Source organism: Sardina pilchardus, chromosome 12 (assembly GCF_963854185.1).
Source record: "Sardina pilchardus chromosome 12, fSarPil1.1, whole genome shotgun sequence".
Lineage (NCBI taxonomy): Eukaryota > Metazoa > Chordata > Actinopteri > Clupeiformes > Clupeidae > Sardina > Sardina pilchardus.
Genome location: NC_085005.1, coordinates 12,819,085 through 12,841,127, shown reverse-complemented (window position 1 = coordinate 12,841,127; position 22,043 = coordinate 12,819,085). Strand labels below are relative to the sequence as shown.

General features: G+C 44.0%; 2 long non-coding RNA genes across 2 annotated transcripts; one reads left to right on the top strand and one right to left on the bottom strand.

Annotated features, from left to right (window-relative positions):
* The first annotated feature begins 4,519 nt into the window (after window positions 1–4,519).
* Window positions 4,520–6,386, top strand: LOC134098011 (uncharacterized). The gene is made up of 4 exons (XR_009940985.1): window positions 4,520–4,724; window positions 5,570–5,642; window positions 5,914–5,980; window positions 6,111–6,386. It is a non-coding gene; the product is annotated as an uncharacterized LOC134098011 (long non-coding RNA).
* Window positions 6,387–12,126: 5,740 nt separating this feature from the next.
* LOC134097322 (uncharacterized) lies at window positions 12,127–14,106 on the bottom strand. Its single transcript, XR_009940907.1, has 3 exons — window positions 13,990–14,106; window positions 13,254–13,323; window positions 12,127–12,251 (listed from the first exon to the last, which is right to left on the bottom strand). It is a non-coding gene; the product is annotated as an uncharacterized LOC134097322 (long non-coding RNA).
* Between the last annotated feature and the right edge of the window lie 7,937 nt (window positions 14,107–22,043).

Below are 22,043 nucleotides of genomic sequence, written 5' to 3'. Positions count from 1 at the left end.
TGCTTGCTGCTGCTCCCGTCTTGTGGCATCTGCTAAAGCGTGTCTCTTTCTCTCTCTCTCTCTCTCTCCGTCTCTCTCTGCAGGGTGGAGTACCTGTGCTCTTAGTCGGGTGTTTTGCTGCAGGATCTGGGTGATCCCGATGCTCCGTGGGACAGACAAGGCCGAGGAAGAGGAGCAGGGCAGGATGAACACAGATAACAGCTTCAAGCAAATGGAGGAGGAGCCCGAGGAGATCCGATCACAGCGCTCTCCTCCAGGAACCTCATGGTGTGAATGAAGTCGGAGAGGCCATCATCCCTGTCGGGATCCCCCCTCCCACCTCCTGACGACTACAGGATGGAGGAGCAGCAGGTGGAGGAGGTGCAGCAGGTGGAGGAAGTGAGTGCACAGACAGCTGCTTGTTAACATTTCATATTAGCTCAGGCTGTATTCCCGTGCTAAGCCACGACTGGCCTGTGGCGGATTTCACTCCCTGCCGACATGCAGGAGTGGGTCAGTGAGGCCTTTTACCCAAACAATCATGGCCACCCTGCACTGGCGGCACCAGTGAAGCTGTGGTGGTACCCGCCAGAACCCTCGGCTGCCCCACACCAGCACTACTGGCGCTGTGCGCTACTCTGCCCGCGGCCTGAATGCTCCTGGCAGGGCTTCAAGCTGGTCGGGGCGGGGTTCTACAGGACAGTGCGGTACACTACGTGGATGCTGAATATTTGGTTTGAAACAGTGGCATACAATACACATGGCATACAATTAGGTATTTCTATCAATCACAGCATAGGCAGTGTGTGTCAAAGCACAGATGCAGAACAACAAGAGCCTGGTTTTGAACAGCGGCACGCAAGGAGGAACACACGTGGCATACCATTAAATCTTTTGTTTGGACACAGTACATCAATCACAACACAGGCTGTGCAAGGTGTCAAAGCACAGGTGTACACAATGCAGCAACATGACAGTATGAAACTCTGAGGGAAGAAGCCAGTTGATACAGGTGCGGCAACCAAGTCCCAGACCCTGTCCACGATGCCATCCTGAGTGTGGACCGGTGTTGGTGAGAAGCCTCCACACCACGGCAAGGTCCCGGCCCTCGTGGAGGTAGAACAAAACACACACACACTGCACACACTGAACTATATACACCTGCCCCAGCAGATGGACGAAGTCAGTCCGGGGCTCGACCCTGATCCTTCTCCCTCATCTCCCTCAGCCAGTCCTCCACGCTCTTACCCGCCGCGGCAGAGCAAAAATGGACATTGCCGTAGCGGCTGTGTCCGGTCTCCCTCCGCTTCTGCTGTCCGCACTTGCTGCACCGAAGTCCAATCCGTGGCTGGGCACCTGCAGCCTGACCCGTCTTTGCCCTCCTCCTCCTGGCCCACGCAGTACTGGCAGGAGGAGGAGGTGGTGCTGCACGGCCAGCCAGTGGTGCAGCTGGTGGTGGAGGGAGTTGTGGGGCTGGCATTGCCAGAGGGAGGATGAGGAGGGGGAGAGGAACGAGGAGCACCCTCACCCACTGCTGGGGCAGTAGGAGGTACTGGAGCGGCTGTGTGGCCCCACAGTAAGGTCCTGCTGCAGCTGCAGCGGGTGGTGGTGCTACTACGGGCGCCGCCGGCCTGATGGGTTGAGGCACCGCCACCGCTGCTGTCGGTCGATCCACCGCTGCTGCCGCCGCTGCTGCCGCCGGTGGTTGTCCTTCTGCTGCAGCGCCTGGTCCTGGAGCCAGCACAGCCCTCTCCTTCTCCCGCTGTGTCCTGCTGATCCGGGGCTGTGAACAATACAGGATGGTCATGTTGTGAGAAGGCTGGACGGGTGTGCGGCAAGCGGCCGGTCGTCCGTGGCAATAGGCTGTACGGTGCTGTGTATGGATGGGTGTAAGCTTACCTCAGCCTCAGCAGGAGGGGTCCAAATGGGCTGCTCCACATTCCTCTCCATGTTCTTCTCCTTCCTCCTCCTCTTCGTCGGCAGCGGCGCTGGGGCCCAGGTGGGGCCAAATGTTATGATATATAGACTCTACAACGGTGCTGGCCGGACATGCATAGGTCTTACATTACCTCCCAAACCTACCTTTATGTTTTTAATCACCTGCTATAAAAGTGCAAAATGTACAATTACAGCAACAGTTAATACAAAGATTTTGAAACAATCGCGTATTTTGAGGTCTATGTTGTTACAGTGCGACGTGAAGTGCGGTGGCACATACCCATCGTTACGTCAAGGGACGCTTGGACCAGCTTCTCGTCCGTCACCCATACGGTAGGGGGCAGCGGCACCGAGGGAGGCTGGTCTCGGATGACGCCAGACACTGCTATTGGGATAAAAAACAGTCAGATGTACAAATCATGTACAATGAACCTGTGTGTCGTTTAAAAGAGAGAGGGCTACCTGGAACTGCAGCTTTGGTCAAAAGCTTTTTGACCTTGGCCTGCAGTTCGCCTGGGCCCATAGGACGCCTCCTCAGCAGGGCCGAGACAGCAGGAGCGGATGCTCTGCGTCTCGGGCCAGGACGTACTTCAGGAAGGCGTCCATCGTAGTCCCAGGCGTTGGCGTCTTGCGTCGTATCCACTTGACGTAACTGGAAAGACAGCGATAACATGAATGAACATACCCACATGTCCAAACACACACTCTATTGTCCTGTAGTAGCACACCATGACCTACTTCTGCCGGTCCTTGTCCTTGGACTCGTACAGGTCCTTCCGTGTGTCCGTGCTGTACAACCCAAAGTCAACAAGGGCCTCGCCCTCCCGCCCGGGCTGACTGGAACGAGCCCGGGCTTCCTCGCCTGCCCGGTGGAGGTTCAGGTGTTCAACGAACACCTGGTGGGCACACGAGTACTGGGCGAGCGCATCCTTGTTGACCATCACTGGGTTGACGACGGCACTCGTCTCCCGCTCCCGCTGGTGTGTGTACACCACATGAGTGGTGTAGCCCGCGTCATTCTCCAAGACCCATTTGAAGGTCCGACCCCGGTACTGGCCAAACTGGACGCTGGAACGACTCAGCACCAGCATGGCGTTCCCGGGGTCACCGCCTTCGGAGATGACGCGGGCCCGCGCCTCCTCCTTCACCTCCTGCGGCGTCTTGGCCCTCACAGCCGTTGCCTGCGCCCCCGCCGCAGCCTTAAAGGCCGCCTTGATGGCCTTTGCCTCGGCGGAGGGCTGCGGGACAAGCTGCTGCGAGGGCGTCAATTTAAAAGTTGCTTTCTCCATATCTACAATGAAAAGAAAAGACAGACAAAGTTAGAAATGCATGGCTCACTCATGCTCATTACACAGGTAAAAGGAAAGCAGTGGTACCCCTGAGCATGCGTCAAGGCACCCACTTTGAAAAACCCTGCATATCATTCATAAGAGGTAGCACGTGCAGTGACTAATTAGGCTACAACACCTGGCTGCATCACATCATATTTCATAATTTACATAGCCTACACAAGTGTTCATTAATAAAACACCAGATAATACCTGCAAATAGTACTAACTACATCTAACGTACAAGTATGTGTTTATGATAAATAAACAATAGGCCTATGATCTGGTACATAATGTGTTGTTATTATTACCTATAACTAGCATATAACCAGCAAATATAGATTGGGTTTTAGTTACTACTTTTCCGAGAGCTGGCAATCTTTCATTTAATCTTTGATCAGTCTACCTGGCTATCTCCCCTAGCTATCTCCCCTAGTTACTACAATCTGGTGTAGAAATTCGAAGTATATGGTTTAAATGTGTAAAAAGGACGCCTGATGTTAGACGCTCAAAAATAATCGATAACTAGCAAGCACCTATAGAGCTCCCCAGTCCCGCCCACAGCCTTGTCCGGAAGTAAAAATCCAATACAATTTCTCCATTGACAATTGGAGAATAAGCCATAACATCGTAACCGTCCATGGTAGACTTAAAACCAGCTACGATGTGACTAAGCGATTATACCTGCTCATATAGATGTCAAAAGTTAATGGGGGCATCAACCTTGTTTTGAGAAAACAATGCTTTATTCACGATTTAACGAGAGAGTACTACACTACCCGACACCCTAACGTGTAAAACTGGTGAAAGCAGAGCCTTTGATTGGTAGAGATCGCCGTTGCCATGGCAATGCCAAACAAACTGTACTCAGCTTTTCCCGCGCCTATCGTCCAGCTTCGTCTCGCTGGAACTTCAAAACTTAAAATGGCTGCAGGGCTGATCAGGACCGATCAAGGGGGCAGCGAACGTTCTGAGAGTGTAGACAGCATGGCGGCCGCCATGCTAACGAGAAGACCGTGGCTAGCTGGCCATTCCATTGAATCCTATGGGGCGTAAGCGCCACTTTCACATCAAATTACGTTAGAGCTGAGGCGTTTTAAGCCTTTATATGAACATTTTCTATTGTCGGGGTACATGCTACATTGTGAAATTGACATAATAATCTCGTAACTGTCTTATCGGCTGAGTAATTAACGTTTTTCCGAAGTCAATGCTAAAGTGTTAAAGGCGCATGCGTCCAGCGAGAGTAAAGCGTCGCCATAGGTCAGACCATAGACCTAAAAGAAATGGACAAACAGACTCCGTCGTTCTCAATGAGAGGGGGCTGAAACAAAAAATCGTTTCCTGTTCATCGTACTGCGCAGACTCAAACTCATTTTGTGACGTTGGCCGCCCTGAACATTGCTGTAACTCGTCTGATAGATGTTCATACAGATATTTTGCCATTCGACCTCGACTGACTGCGATTTCTTGGATCTTGTAAGTACAATCTGATTCTTTTTTAAACATATTTTTAGTCTTTGTCTGAATCACTCATTTCTTGCAAAATGGTATTTCTGTACTGTTAAGTCGATGATCACGTTTTTAAAAACCTACATCGAATAGATTAATAAAGCGTTAGACTCGCTAAATCTAGCTAGCAGCTATGGCTAAAGTCTGAAGTGGATAGCAAAAGAAAACCGTTAGAGGCAGACAGGCTAACTTTTTACTGTTCATTATAGTTTCACTAACGTCAATCGTAATGTCGACCGTCAGTATTTATCAGTATTTATCAGTAGATTGTAAATTATTAGAAGTGTTATATCCTTTAGTAGTGTTTGTACTCTAGGCGCCAGTTAGCATGTAGCAGCTAACAGCATGTGAATGAATGAACTGGCCACACTAGCATGGTGCATTTATACCTGACGATCTCTTTCAAGACATTTGAATAAAAAACGGACATCATGGTTAGTATTTATAGGGTCTGTACATGTGGTCCCTAGCCTGGTTTGTCTGAGAATTAAGTAGAAATATCCTTTAGAAGTGTTTGTACTTTAGGCGCTAGTTAGCATGCAACAGCATCTGAATGAATGAACTGACCACTACTGTATGGTGCATTTATACCTGACGATCTCTTTCAAGTGATTTAAATAAAACATGGATATCATGGTTAGTATTTGTAGAGTCTGTAAATGTGGTCCCTTGCTTGGTTTGTCTGAAAATTAAGTGGAAATATCCTTTAGAAGTGTTTGTACTTTAGGCGCTAGTTAGCATGTGCCAGGTGTCATACCATTGCAGTAATCATCTCACTAAACACGTCTTTTCATATCCAATCTGTTCAACAGAGTTTACCAGTCAGACCACTACACCTTTGCCAGCACCACCACCCAGCAAGCTTCATCAACTCCAGCCATGCCGGTAAATACATAATACAGTGCCTATTGACAGCCTACACACCCCTGTTCAAATGCCAGTAGCTTGGTTCATTGTTAAATCCTGTTCTTAAATGTGTTATTGTGTTTTGGAAAGGTATTGCATTACATTACTCTTCACCTTTTGCTTTTGTAGTAGAAAACATGTTGATGGTAGTGAAAAGGTAGTAAATTCAGCTCAATTTTTTTGTATGAACCCTGCCATTGCAGTAATCATCTCACTAAATACGCCTTTTCATTTCTAATCTGTTCAACAGAGTTTACCAGTCAGACCTACACCTCCGTCAAATTCGCTCACAACGCTGCCAATAACACCCCAGCAAGGTAGAACTGCATTTTCATTAATCTGGCACCAATATCAAGGGAGAAACAAGCCATGAATGTCTGTCACAACTTCTTTGCATCTTTACTTTTTGTGTCATGCCAATTCCAATCTATTCCTTTTGATTCATAGATTTTTACAGACTTGTTCTGCAGCACTTCCGAACAATTGAGGAGGAGCTGGGGTAAAGCAGCAGGTGGCTGTGAACACATCTATGCTGCAGAAGCTAGGTGGTGGTGGTGTGGCGGATCTTGGCCTCGTGGAGGACAACAACAGGCCATTGAGTAATGTTGAGGACCTGGACGAGTTGGAGAGGCGGCTTGCATCCGATGCGGACCTGAAAAATCAACTGGTATGTCTGTTTTTTAAGTGTTTTGCCATGTGATTATTGTAGGCATAAAAGTCCTAGCCTGGCTCTCGTAATAAATGTGGCTCTGCCTTGCTTTAATGTGTACTTACTCACTGATTCAAAAATACTATTCAAATCACGGAATGGGTGTCGAGAAGTGAGACCATGTGAGTAGCCATTGTTATCTGAAACAACTGTCGCATTTCACATCTCTTTTCCCTTCCCCACTACATTTTTGGGGAACAGACATCATATATTAAGAGCCACGTTATTCAACTCCTTTAGTGTTGTTAAACTTGAATCTCATTCCCAAGTGGAGCGTTGTGTGCTTGATACATTCATTCATTCATTCAATTCAACCTTTATTTATTCTCGGAGAGTCATTGAGGGTAGCCCTCATTTTCAATGAAGCCGAGATTACAGAAACAATGCATAGAACAAGAGATGTTCAAATAAGATAATAATAAGAAAATATACATTGCATTATAGAGGAGGAAGGGGGAAATAAAAAAAATAATAAAATAAAAATACATGAAATAATAATAATAAAATAATAACAACAAAAATAATAATAATAAAAATAATAATAAAGACATTTACTTAAAGCAGGTACAAATTGGCATAGGACGGTTTGTGACCACAGACTTGAATTGACTATATGGAATTATAGAGTTCATTTTTAAATTGCACTGAAGATTATTCCAGGAAGTAGGGGCACCATAACAAAAGGCTGACTTGCCCAACTCAGAATGGACACGAGGAACTTTAAGCATCAAAGAGTCATTTGATCTAGTCTGATAGGCACCAGAATTCCACATAAGCATATCTGAAATATAACCTGGTAGTTTTTCAACAATACCCTTGTAAATAAACAGATACCAATGACGTTGTCTCCTCTCTGTCAGAGATGACCATCCGACCCTATCATATAGAACACAATGATGAGTGCTATAGCCATCACCCGTAATGAATCTCAGGGCAGAATGGTAGACTGAGTCCAGGGCTTTTAGTGAAGAAGCAGTAGCATTTTTATATATCACATCACCATAGTCTAGAACTGACATGAAAACTGCTTCAACAACTTTTTTTCTACTTTCCATAGGGAGGCTGGCCTTGTTTCTGTAGAAGAAACCAATTTTTTTTCTCAGTGTTTTTACTAGGATGGCTACGTGGTAATTAAATGTGAGTTTGTCATCCAGCCAGATACCAAGATATTTGTATTCAGAGACTCTATCAATGCTTGAACCAGTTACAGTTGTTATTTGCATGCTATTAACCTCAATGTTCCTTGCTCTAGTAAATAACATAAATTTAGTTTTCTTCTCATTTAATACTAATTTAAGATTAATGAGAGCTTCTTGGAGAACATTAAATGAAAGCTGGAGATTATCAATTGCATGTTGAACAGAGTCAGCTATGCAATACAAAATAGTGTCATCAGCATAAAGGTGGACTTGACAACCATTTAGTGAAGATACAATGTCATTGATGTAAATGGTGAAGAGAACTGGGCCCAAAATAGACCCTTGTGGAACACCCTTTGTGATTGGCAAAAACTCTGACTTAATATTTCCTGACTTAACACATTGAAACCTCTGGGACAAATAATTCCAAAACCATTTACATGCCTTATCATCTAGACCAATATCATGTAATCTTTGTAACAGTAAGGGATGATCAACTGTATCGAATGCTTTTGACAAATCAACAAAAAGGGCAGCACAGTGCTTTTTAATGTCTAAAGCAGATAATATATTATTTGTCACTAATGTGGTAGCTGAGACAGTGCTGTGATTTGTTCTAAACCCAGATTGTTGTGGATTTAATATGTCATGGCATGAAAGAAATGACTTGAGTTGGTTATTAACCAATGATTCAAAAATCTTTGACAAACAGGGTAGTTTGGAGATTGGACGGTAGTTATTTAAATCATCTCGATCACCCCCTTTGTGCAAAGGTGTCACATGGGCTAGTTTCCATGTGCTGGGAAATATGCTCATCACAATGGAAAGATTAAATATATGCGTTATATGCTTTGTGATGATAGGAGCAGACAATTTAAGGAAAAAAGGATCTAAATTATCTTCTCCAGTAGCACTCTTAGTGTCAATACTGTGTAATGCCTTAGACACTTCATTTTCAGACAAAGGTTGAAAAGTAAACTTAGAAACAGGGTTTATGTTCTGCACACAATTGTCAACTATCTGAGGAGACCCTTTGAACTGTTTATCAAATAAATGCCCAGCTTCAACAAAATGTTTATTGAAAGCCAGGGTCATTTCATTTTGTTCAGATATGAGATAGTCATCATATTTGATATGGGTGGGCAAAGAATTAGTCGTTGGATTTTTGTGTGAGTTTACTGCTTTCCATACATGACATGTTGTCACTTTTTGTCATCATATATACCCTCTGTATTTGATGGTTGTGCATGAAATAGCAAAACAGCTTAAGCAGAAAACAGCTAAGATGTTTGACTGGAAGTTATGCCATTGTAATTTTGGTCTTTGTATTTCAGGTGAACATACTTGGGAGGGAAAACCACCTAGATGCTGTTAAGAGGATGCTGGGCCGGGCTTTGAGGAGGTCCCTGGCGCTCCAAATTAATTAGACTGGTGCAGCAGGAAAGGTGGCTTTTAAGTCCTTACACCTGAAGAGTGTGTTGCATATTAATATCATTATTAAAAATAATTTTAATAAATTGTTTAAGCATGTAGAAGAAATAAAGCATGTAAATGAGCATGTAAAAGAAATAAATAGACAAAATGTATTGAACCTAATACTATGTGTGGTGAGTCTGTGTGATAGTTGCTGAGGATAAATGTTTTTATATTGGATTATTAAATTACAGAATACATTTATAGGTTTCTCATCAGCAGGCACTGTCTTCACCTTAGTAAATTTGGTAACTTTGGTAAGCCCTGTAAATAATTGTAAATTGTTCTGATTGAGGGCAAATGGAAAGTGTTATAATGTATTATTGCTATATTTTAGTACATAATTTTAATTAAAATTTAAGGCCATAAATAAGGCCAATTAGAAGCTGGTGGGTAGTAAGCGGCAAAAGGGTGGCCCTTTATCTGGAGCCGCTTCTGAGCCGCCGGTGGACCGCTAGAGAACCGATGAGCAAAACTCCAGCGGGCCACTGGTGGGTACCGCCGTTGGACCGCCAACTCTGCCGCTGGTGGGCCGCCAGTGGGCCACTGACCTATTGCTATCTGGGTGTCTGTACTGTGACACAATATCAAAGCAACACACACAGATAAATAGTGACAGACACATTTTTGTTTTTTTGGAGTTTTGAGAGGTTTTGGACACTTGAGAATGCCTAAATGCACCTATTAGGAATTGCTGTGTAGCACCTACAGTACATACATATGTCTGCTCCAAACGTTGTGCAGTACCTCCCAAGACCATGATGAATCAGGAAATGCATGACCTGCACATACTGTAAACTCTACGACAGTAAACCTCAAAAACAATAGGCAACTTTTATTTTTTGTATATGATGTTGTGAAAAAGAAACTTCATGAAGTAAATAAAATCCTGAGGGTAAATCTATATCTTGGCCCATGTCATGTGTCTTTAATTTAAGCCCTGAGTGATCATTGTGCTGCCCGTGGAACTTGGCATAATGACTGTTATTGTATAAAAAACAAATCGTTCAAAATTTGTTCAAAATTTGGCAAGAATCTCCATCTGCATTAAGAGGTTAAGGGTAAGTGCAGTATTTCCGCAGTGGAGGCAACACACTACTGAATTTGTTATCACTTATTACTATTTATTAAGCTCTAGTAATAAATAAACAGTGATCAGTCATTAAAGTTAAACATTTATTTATGTATGTATTTATTACGTTGAACATTCATTACATATCAAGCAGAGTAGAAGATATCAAGTCGTGTTCATGTTGAAAACTACCACACATGATCATCTTCAAAACATTAATGGAGGAGAAAAAAGTTTGAGTCTTCTTTTCCAACGTTCGTTTTTAATATTAATATTATGTTGTCTTGCCTATAGGTAATGCTTTACCCTATCAAACAGTAGGCTACCGTGGGCTATACGCTTTTTCACTGATCTTGTGAATGACTTTCCGTCATGGTTTTCGTGCAGGCTGGACTGAGCTCTAACACATAGCTCTAACAGCCAACACTGAGCTTCTGATCCAGACATTACGGGAAATGTGACGTCGAACGTTAGCTTCCCTACAACCGACATGCTAAAATACTTCTTTACGGGAAACCAACGTAATATACGGGGAAACAGTGAATTAATTTTGACTTCGATACCCTATATAGAATACACAGAAGCTATAAGGGAGACAAAGGGCACATGTTACATGAAGTTATGGGATCGCAAAAATCTGAAAGTCTATGGCCGTCCAAGGGAGTTAGCAGAGTGTTGATCACCAGCTCATTTCGTGTTTCTACTTCCGGGAATATGCCTGCCCCCTTGGGTCAGACTCGGTCAGACTACGTGCCTACGTCACATGTACGACAACTGAGCCTGCGCAGGAGACCTATGACGGAATAAGAAGACCTAAGAAAACCGTTGAAATTTGCTTCCTCGGTCTCTGCTGCCGTCTACGTGATAGCTCTGTCCATATCTTTTACTGTCTATGGGACCGATGTGTGGTCTTCCGAAAAATAACGGTTTTCTCATCTTGAAGGTTGAATTTACTCAATGGAAACGGTAGGAAGTAATCATCTTCTTTTCTCAAATTAATATGGAACCATGTTAAACTATCTTTAGGCTGCAAATGTTGGAAATGTGTGTACGTTTGCAAAGCATCCTGGGATTTGAGTTCTCTATCTCGGAATTTAAGATATGTACACAGTCTTGTACCTTTCGCTTTTTTTACATTTTCTGTTCATTTTTTCACTCGAAATTATAAGTTATATGCTTATGAGTCACATCGTAGCTGGTTAGCCTAAGGCATGGTCTAAAACTCTTTATATCCGAATTTTTCCAGAAGTCAATGGGAGAAATGAATGAGAATTTTACTTCCGGACAAGCACCTCTCTCGGAGGAGGGGCGGGACTGGGGAGCTCTATAGGTTCTAGAAGACCGTGGCTAGCTGGCCATTCCATTGAATCCTATGGGGCGTAAGCGCCACTTTGACATCAAATTACGTTAGAGCTGAAGCGTTTTAAGCCTTTATATGAACATTTTCTATTGTCAGCACTGTAAAAAGTTTATTGTAAAATTTACAGTAACTGGCTGGCAGCAATTAGCTAGTAATTTGCTGTGATTCACTTTACAGTAAAGTTACTGTGAAATAGATCACAGCACTAATGCAGATGCTGTAATTACTAACAGCAGTAGTGATATTGATGCTGTAATTAATACAGTATTTTTATGTATACTGTAAAACAAATCACAGTACCCACAGGGATTGCTGCAACATCTAACTACAGTAATAACATAAACTACTGCAATTTATACAGTAATATTGACTACTGTATTTTCATTTACAGCAATTATTCATTACTCTTAAATATCTAAAAAGGATATATTGACTGTATTTTCATTTACTGCAATTATTCATTACTCTTAAATATCTAATACGACATTTAAAATACAGAGAGAAAGAAATTAAAGGTTTAAAAGGTCCTTTATTTAAACTTTGCTCCCACTCACTGAAAACAAACACATCTTTGATTACAATAACACGTTGTAATGATTGCAGTTTTTAAACTGCCGCTTCCCTTTTTCAAAAAGGTCCACTCAAACACAAACACAGACTCTCTCTCTCTCCCTCTCTCACACACACACACACACACACACACACACACACACACACACACAGCTTATGAACAGTTACAACTGGGAATGTATTTTCCACAAAACTAGAGAACGTCCTGATCACAACAGATAGCTGGAGAAATGGAGTGTAGAGTTGTAGACTGAAGTCTTCTTCACTGTAGTGAAAACAGAAGGAAACATGAGTAAGATGCTACAGAAGGAGGAAAAAATACACTAGCATCACATGATTAGACTATGGGTGAAGTCATGCAGACTTCACCCATAGACTTCACCCATAGTCCCATGCACCCATGCATGCATGCAGACAATATGTATGTTCTAACATGTTGGGGGGTGCCTTGACAGACAAAAACAATTGAAACCACTAGTCTAAGATATAGGAAGCAACAATCCATTGCAATGAATGCAAGCGACAATCCATTGGAAAAGAACCTCTGCGCAACATCTACTGACTAATGACATCTTATTAAAAAACAAAGGGTTCACTAGAGTACAAACCATTCATAAGCCCTATAAATGGAGAGCCAAATTTGATTTTTGCCAAATTCTCTCTATTTGCTCTTGTCTTCTATTCATGGTAAACTTGATTAATGCTTAGCTTACTTCCTAGAGTGTTAAAGCAACATAAAGCACTTTTCCTGTGTCGCACGCATGCTATTTGTTTATTCAGCACTGGATTTGCAAATAACTATGTCCACAGACAGGGTAGAGTATGTTGCATGGTTTCGAGAAAGTATGATGTATTGCGACATCGAAGCAAGTCACATTGGTAGTTTTTTACATCTCACTGCATCAAACTACAGATCCGCTACCCGATCTGGTAAACGTACATAGTGCCGTTATAGCTGATAGAGGGCCGCAAAGTGAATGTGGAAGTGACAATCACCCTGTTATGAGTTGATGCACGACTAAAATGATTCTGGAAACATTTTTTTAAGGTACCCAACTCGTAAGTGTTACTTTAATAGATGTCATTGTTCTTCTCTGATGGATTGTCGCTTATATTGTGAGTTCCTTTGACTGCATGTAACAAGGGTAATGACAAAGGAACAACGCCATACTAAGTCAATGGGGCAGCTTTTCAGAATGAGAAGACTGTATAGAAATGTATGCACCTCCTGGCCATTTAGTTTATATGTCTTATGTTGGAATCTTACCAAGCATGATCAGCCTGGGAGTGCTTGGCAGTGAGAGGTGGGTTTCCACGTCTGCCTGAGTGGAGGTTTCCTACAACCGGAGATAGGCAGAGAAATGCACACAAAACCTTAGATATATCACCAACACAAATGACAGCAAAACATAAATGGGGAAAATAACAATACTACATCTGTCAAGAGGAAAATGGCCTCTTCCTGAGAGAAAAAGCAAAGGTGATGGTCTGCACACTGTAATGGCTCCAAAACAATTCTTTATTAGTTAAAAGGCAACGTTTCGATCAACAGATCTCCATCAGGCAAAGTAGGAACTGGCATAGAAGGCCTATATCACATGACCAATAGGCCTAGTAATCATGCATCTGCCTTAAACAGGCGGGGTGCACCCATGGGTGGCAATCAGCACAGACTAGCCCAAAATCTCATTGCATAACAACATTGAGCAAAATGCATGTGCTGGCAAAACATCAGTGCAGAAATATTATGCAAAATGCATGAAATAGCAATACATAGAATCACAATATAAAAAATTAAGTGTATAGGAATTTATAATTAGCTGTCATACGGAAGACTATGGTGGAAATATCACAAGAAGGGTTTAAGATCAAAATACATGTTTAGACCCTTTGGAGAGATGGTGTATAATGTGTATATATATAAAGCTTCTATTTTGAGGAGGAGATTATCTATATCTCTTACTGAGAGAGCCATTACCCCGTATTGTTGCACATCCACATACCTGATTTTGCGATGTTCCAGTAATGCTCCTCCTTCTTGCTAATGTAGCTTAGCTACCTGGCAAGGGAAAATTATGACAATTACCATACTACACAATCATTCACAATTTTGGCTAATCATTCCTATGTATATGACAAATTATTTTAACTAAACACCGATCTTCGGGTAACTTCTACATTTGGAGACTGAAATGTGCAATGTAGGCTAGCTACAGCCAAACAAACAACTTGCTAACTAGCAAGTGGCTAGCGAGACGTAAGATTAGGCTACGTAGCTAGCTGACGTTACAAAATACATTGCGATAGAGTACTTCCTAATCGAACGATTCAAAACCAAGAAATAGGTACCTACATGATCCAGCCAAATGAACAAACTGCAGTACTGTCTCAAGAGAGTGAACTGAACTTACCTGCAGCAGGAACGCCTCTCCAAGCACAGCATACTGGAGCAGCAGACTGAAGGAAAGCGTACGTCCGACGACCGTTAGTAAATACCGATGTGATCCTCCGACTCCCGCTCGAACTTGCTGTAGACTGATTCACAGCATGAACGAAATTACTGTAGAGGGAATCCCACTTGTCCAAGAGAATGATCCATGGCGAGTGGAAATGACCAAATCTGGCTCCACACACACCGAAGTCCAGTAATTACAAGTGTGCTAATCATGGCCGTAACTACCATTGAGGACACCGAGGTCATGTCCTCGGTATTCTTTTCTTCAAGTTTCGTTTTATAAGTGTTACACGTTAAGTCTTCTTCCGTATTGAACTGATACGGAACGCTCTTTGTTCTGTATTTTAAGAAACTGCTCAATGCACGCACGTTACAATGAAAAACACACACAAAATTGATGTGATTATGAACGTTCATTGAATGCATGCGTGTACGCGTTTGCGTGACAGAAACTGAAACGTTGGTGGCAAAGCTCCGCGTCAACCTGTTGGAAGGCTATAATTATTTAACGACATTTAATAGAACAACGTGGATTCTCGCAACTCCCATAAAAACAGAGCAGAGGATGTACAATACATTGTTTAGCATAGATAGGTACTTCATTGATCCCCAAGGGGAAATTCAAGGATTGAGTATCGTTTAGTCAAATTTGATCATGGTCAGATCTAGTCTTTCATTTAAAGATCTCCAGATTTCGCCTATCTGCACGGCCGTTTACCATAGACAAAAGTTGCTATTGTGTTTCCTGAATCCTTACATTCAGGCATTCAAATGAAATTTCATTATAAACCATATCCATTTTTTCTCCATTCTCCCATGCAACCATGCAAAAGCAATGCACTATTGTACGTATATCTTACATTAGTAAAGCAGGCCTCTGATGTGCATATGACACGCTAACATGTGCATATGCATAGTTTTCACAAACTTTTTGTGAACAATTTTGGCACTTCAAACATTGACTGCTTTGAAGTGAAAGTGCATGTCTAACTATATAGCATAATAATCATTGTAATGATCATCATAATGATGATTTGATGGGGGGTGGGGTGTAGGTACGTGTAGGTGGGCCCTATGACCCCAAAGTCTGCCATAACCAGGCCTCAACTTAAAGAAGCTAAGCTCCACGCCCCGCGCTCCATTTCACATTGAATGTTCCTTATGTTATTTTCACATAGTTGGCAACCCTAGCTATGACCCTGCAGTTTATATGCAGCATTCCCTACACTGATGAGGAGATGCAGAGCATTCTTAATCACAGAAGGAGTAGGGTCCAGTTTAAATAACCAAAGTCAGTTTGGGAAAAGGCTCTTGAGGCTCTACAAAAAGAATATTGTGGAAAAGTGTGTTGGTTCAAGTTATGAACAAAACATGTTATACAATGAACAAATCTATAGTTCTATGTCGTTGGCAACATGATCAGAGGGGTCGGAAGAACCCCCCTGGCATTTCGGGATGCCCAAAATTTCTAGCGATGGCCCTGACCTCGGTATTTTAAAAATCCTGGTTACGGCCTTGGTGCTAATTCTGAATTCCACCCAGGGTGACCCAAAACGAGGTGAGCGATATTCGCCAGCTGCAGCCAGTTACTGTAGCTACTACTACAGCAACTTACATTAAACAGCGTTTGAACGTACTGGAAACTACAGACCTTTTTTTGATCCAATAACCTGCCGATTCGATTGATCAATGCTTAGTCCTCGCATAAAGTATAAAGATATAATAATAATATAGCCTAACTTTTAATTTATGTGCAGAAAACCTAGAAAACCCCAAACGATTGTCAGCCATGTTGGATTTTTTTCTCAAAGTTGATAAGAGGGAGGAGTCAGATCGATATTTACTGTATTTTGATTCACAGCAAAACTTTATTACTGTAGTTTGGCAAATTTTGACCATAATCCATAGCGAAACTACAGTAACATACTCTATTCACAATCACAGTACATATTCCTTTCTTATACAGTAGTGATGCTGTGAAAACTACAGAATCTTGTTACAGTGAGGGTACAGACTACATTGTGAAATTGACATAATAATCTCGTAACGGTCTTATCGGCTGAGTAATTAACGTTTTTCCGAAGTCAATGCTAACGTGAGAATGCGCATGCGTCCATAGAGTAGTAAAGCGTCGCCATAGGTCAGACTCGGTCAGACTACGTGCCTACGTCACATGTACGACACCTGAGCCTGCGCAGGAGACCTATGACGGAATAAGAAGACCTAAAAAAAACGTTGAAATTTGCTTCCTCAGTCTCTGCTGCCGTCTACGTGATAGCTCTGTCCATATCTTTTACTGTCTATGGTTGCGACCCGACAAAGTGAAGTGTCGGACAAATCTGGCCGTACCGTTAGACTCTTCGAGCTGGGAAATTCAGCCAATCACGGACCAGGACTAAATAGAACAAGCCAATGAAACATTGCCTGTTTTTTGAAAGGCGGGACATACAGATAAGACAAGCCATGGAACAACCAACGTTATTTGCGTGACATTCTTTGCCACAGAGGTGTAAGTGGTAGGCTAAATAAACAGTAGGGTGGGGGGGCATAAAAAAATAGAGTTGAAATAGGACACAGTAGGCTAGGCTACCACACATGGCGAACCTATCCATCTACACATTGCCTAGGCCTACGTTTTTTTTGCAATCGCTAACAAGCACTACATAGGCCTAATTTTTCTAGCTCTTTACACAGACTCTATAGCTCTTAACACAGACTTCACAAACACAGAAAACAACACTTGTTTTCACCTCACAAGGTAGGCCTATGCAGTCAATCAAGTAGCCTACACCAGGTTTCAAAATACTGGCTATTTTTTTACATTAAAACGGCATTGACTTTCATGTTTCAGTTTTTCGGGCATTTGCATGCAAAACATGCAATTCACCATTTTTACACTAAATTTCTTGGTTGGGAACTGTAGGCTACTGTATGTCCACATATAGGATACTGTAATGTTCACATTCAAAAGCATTCCAGTAAAAAAGCATTTTTCCCCTTTACTGTTTAGGCTACTACAGGAGGTATAGGCTACAGTAGAAATACTGTTTACAGTAACGGAAACAAGTTTTACAGTAGGCTATTGCTTACAGTGAACAAAATAGCCATGAAACACAGAAAAAAAGAGGGGAACTAAAAAAAAATGCCACCACCACACAACTCTACCTTGCCCTCTCCTTGGGCCTGCTCCTCTCACTGCTCCTGCACCTACACCTCTCACTGCTTCTCTCACTGCTCCTGCACTTCCTACTGCAGGTCTCTCCCTGGGTCTGATCTTCTCCCTGGCCCCTTTGCTCTTACTCTTCTTCATCCAAACATTACAGCATTTGTCTTTTTCTGTTTCTATTTCCAAAAACATCACCTCCTCCTTTTACTGTGTAAGTGTCCATGTAAGAGAGAGAAATAACCCTTGCCACTGAGTTAGACAGACTGGAATCAGCTGTGGTTGGCCAGATTTACCCAACATAAATCATCTGTGTGTCAATTATTCAATTGTTTGTTTATTATATTGTTTATATTGTTATATTGTTTTTGAACTGATAACATTGCAGAAGCAGAGGTTTTTAAGTTTGGAATATTGTTTTAACTATTGTGGGATGCTGTGCTAACTGTGTTTAGAGTTTAGAAAATGACTGTTAGGGCAAACGCTTGTTAGCAACTGAAAAAAACTGTAAACAGCCATTCATAGACTACACGCACACACACACACACCACACACACATAACCAGTAGGCGGATCTCACAAATGAGATGTCTTATTTGTCGGCCTGATTATAAATGGTTTCGATTCTTCTACCGACGCGCGTGTGTTCCATATTTCACTAAATGTATGTAACTGTCACAATTTCAAAACCTAATGAAACCTACTATTTGAGGACAATGCTTTTTTCTACCTAATGAATATGAAAAGCTTTACCTGAAGAGGAACTTAATGTTGATTTATTGTTATTGATACAATTATGTCAGACACCCATCATAAGCACCTAGTTTTTATCACATGTATTGAATATCTTTAAGACAGAAACAAAAAAGACAAAAATATTATTGCCAAAAGAACTTTTTATTCAATAAGACTGGAATAATTTAACTGTATACAATATTTATGCGGCACGCATGGTGGATGGGGTAACAGTAGCAGTTTGTGGCTTGGAGGATGAACTGGAACTGACCACTACGGCATCAGAGGGGTTGGCTGCGGTGGAGGCATCTGCGCTGGTGGATGTGTTGCCGATGCAGTGGAGGTTCATGGGGCGGCTGAGGAGGAGGAGGAGGAGGAGGAGGAAGCGTTGATGGTGATGGTTATGGCTGTGGCTGGAGCAATGGCGGTTGTCGAGGCGGTGACACTGGCGTCTGGTCTGATGGATGGGGCGGCACCGGTGGACAGGGTGACAGTGGCAGTTTGTGGGGTGGCTGAGACGAAGGAGTGGGTTGAGCTGGCACTGGCAGGTTGGGGTAGATTTAGGGTTATTGTTAGGGGTGTGTTTAGGGTCAGGGTAAGGGCTCGCCCATCTACTGACTCTGTCGATGCCGTTGGGGCTGGCTCGTCTGCTGCCGCCGCTAAAGCCCGCTGCTCCTCCAGCCACTGCAGAGCCGTAGGGGCATCCGGGCCCGTCAACTCACAGTGCATACGTCCCTGGAAGGACGCATGGCCAGTTGCCAGGCTTTTGAGCCTGCCGCACGCTGAGCAGAGGGAGGGAAAGGTCTCCTGCCAATTTGCCTCTGCCATATCCAACTCTGCATATACTGCCTCCTGCTCCTCCTCCAGCCACTGCAGAGCTGTCGGGCCACCAGGGCCCATATTCCCAAAACAAAAAGTACGTCCCCGGAAGGACGCATGGCCAGTTGTCAGGGTTTTGGCCAAGCCGCAAATCCAGCAGGGAGAGAAGGCTGGATCTGCGGCTGCTGCCGCCTGCAGCTCTGCATCTGCTGCCGTCTGCCGCTGTTCCAGCCACTGCTGTGCCGTAAGGCCTCCTGGGCCTTCCTCCCACTCACAGTAAAGATATCCACAGAACTCCCCATGGCCTGTTTCCATTGTTTTGGGACAGCCGCAGATCTGGCATGGGGATCCCGGTGGCAATGGAGGGGAAAATTCTTCCTCCAGATCTTCTGCCGCTGGCTCATTTGTGGCTGCCATGGGCTCTGTTGCCACTGCTAAAGCCTGTTGCTCCTTCGTGAGGTTGTCTATACGGACAAATGGAAGTATTGTAAATGTTGCAAGAGTTTTGAACGGTTATACATTTTTTTTGTGTTTAACTGTCTATCTGCTGCTGCCATCTTGAAGGAAACCTCACCTGAACTTCATTGCATTTTTTAAAAAATTGCATTTCGTTTCTAATTTCCCAATATCAATTCCCAGTGGCTAATAAAATAGGATAATAATAGCAGCAGCAGTAGCGGTGGCAGAAGCATTGCTGCTGTCTGATACTAAGCACAGGCAATAAAGAAGTCCTTTATTCCAGGTACACACAGATTAACACACAGATTACAACAATTTAGCAAAATAGATACAGTACATACCTTCTGGCTCAGGCTCCACACCCTCTGGCTCGACGTAGTAGTACGTCCTCACAGAATGAATGTTTGAACCACTTTTCCACCTGTACTTGTACCTGAATGAGGGGGCGGGTGCCCACAGAAGAGTCAGTCCAATCCTGACTGGCTGCCCTGCCCTATTGCCTTACGTTGATGGGCCATCATGACACACAAAAGAGTGGCCTGGACATAGCCTGGACGGCCATCTTGAGATACAAAAGAAGGATGCAGACGCAGCGGAGACATAAAGGGGTGCAGACCCAGCGAGACATCCAATACGCTACCAGTCAGTCACACACACACACTTCACACATACATGTACTTCTAGTTCTTCTCCACTTTTTGCATCGTTCACACTCGGAGGTCTGGGGGCACTTTGAGGCAGTCTGCTACACCTTGACTTGGCGAGTGGCTGTTTCAAATGCAAATTAAGTGGAATGGGCTTTTGAGGGGTTTCTGAACAGTTTTTCAAATCCCCAGGGGGGGTTAGACAACTGAATTATTTTCAAAAAACATTTATAAGTTGGTGTGTCCTAACTTTTGACTAGTAGTGTATGCCTCAACTGACTAAGGCACACAATATGAATGAAGAGGAGAAAGCAAAGCATTGTTTTTTTTAATTGAAATTGTTTATTAAAAATAAGTAAATAATAACAATAATAATAATAAAACTATATACATTATATACAGGGTGTGGGTTGGGGTGGTGACCCAAGTGAAGGTGGTGGGAGCCCCTCCCGGTTCTTCATCTCCTTCAGCCACTGCTCCACAGTTCCCCCGTCGGCTCGGAAACAGAAGGTCTCCCGTCTGTAGCGGCTGTGGCCAAACTCTCTGGTCTTTGGCTGACCACAGCGCCTACAGTTGAACTGGGAGAACTTCCTGGGGGGCTTGACCAGTTGCCCTTCCTCCCGGGCCCGACGCTCCTTCTCCTCCTGGAGCCTGTGCCTCCAGGCAGTGGTGCGGGACATGGGTGCGGGGGTGGCTAGAGCAGTGGCTGGAGCAGGGGTGGTTGTGGTGGTGGCTGTAGCGGTGCTAGTGGTGATGGGGGAGGGACCAGGGGTGGCTGAGGAGATGGTGGCATTTTGGAGGGCGGCGATGACATGGGGGGGCTCCGCTACAGTCTGGGAAGCGCTGAGCCCCGGAACCGCGATGGCGGTTGTGTCCCTCATCATCATCATCATACTCCTCTGGTTGTGCCTTACAAGAAATAATAGACAGACAGAAAACAATATAAACCATGGCAACAAACACACACATAGCCAAAGTATATTGACTTACCACATCGTCAGGGTCCGCTGATTAACATCGTACAGCTGGATCCGGGTGTGCGCCATGAGGGCGGGACAGTGGAACACATGGTCCCGGATCTGGTGGTAGTCCCTCATGACGGCAGCCCAGCGGCTGATGCGGACCCCGGCGAGCGTCCTGCCCTCGTGGATAGGCAAGCGGCGCAGCTCCAGCATGACGGCTTCGACAAGCCTGCTGAGCTTGGAAGACTGTGCCGCTCCCGCCCCCTGACTGGAGAGAGAGAGAGAGAGAGAGAGAGAGAGAGAGAGAGAGACGGAGGGAGGGAGAGAGAGGGAAAGTGTTAGTGACTGACTATAGCAGGCTCTAGAAAATGACATCGTTAATGCAGTGACTGCGGGGGGGGGGGTGTTGTGGGGGGGAGGTCACCGGGGCCTTATCATGGTCAGCCAGCTTCTCCCAGAGAGCGACGATCTCTCTGGACTGCTGCTGTCTGACAAAGGCATGATGACGCAGCTCCGCAAGGGCCAGGGCAACCATGTGATCGTAGCCAGGCTGGCCGTCTGGCCCAATGACGTCCTGAAAGAAAGCACAACACAAAAACACAGCACATGAGGCAACGCTGCAAGCATACAACCTGAGCATATGAAATGTTAACAGGCAACTGTGTACTCACTTCCTCCTCCTCCTCCTCCTCCTCCTGCTGCGCCTCCATCCTGTCGTCATCAGGTGGGTGGGTGGATCCCGACTGGGATGACGAGGCCTCTCTGACGTCAGGCATACTGTGGGGCTTCAGGAGGAGAGCACTGGGATGTGCGAGGAGACG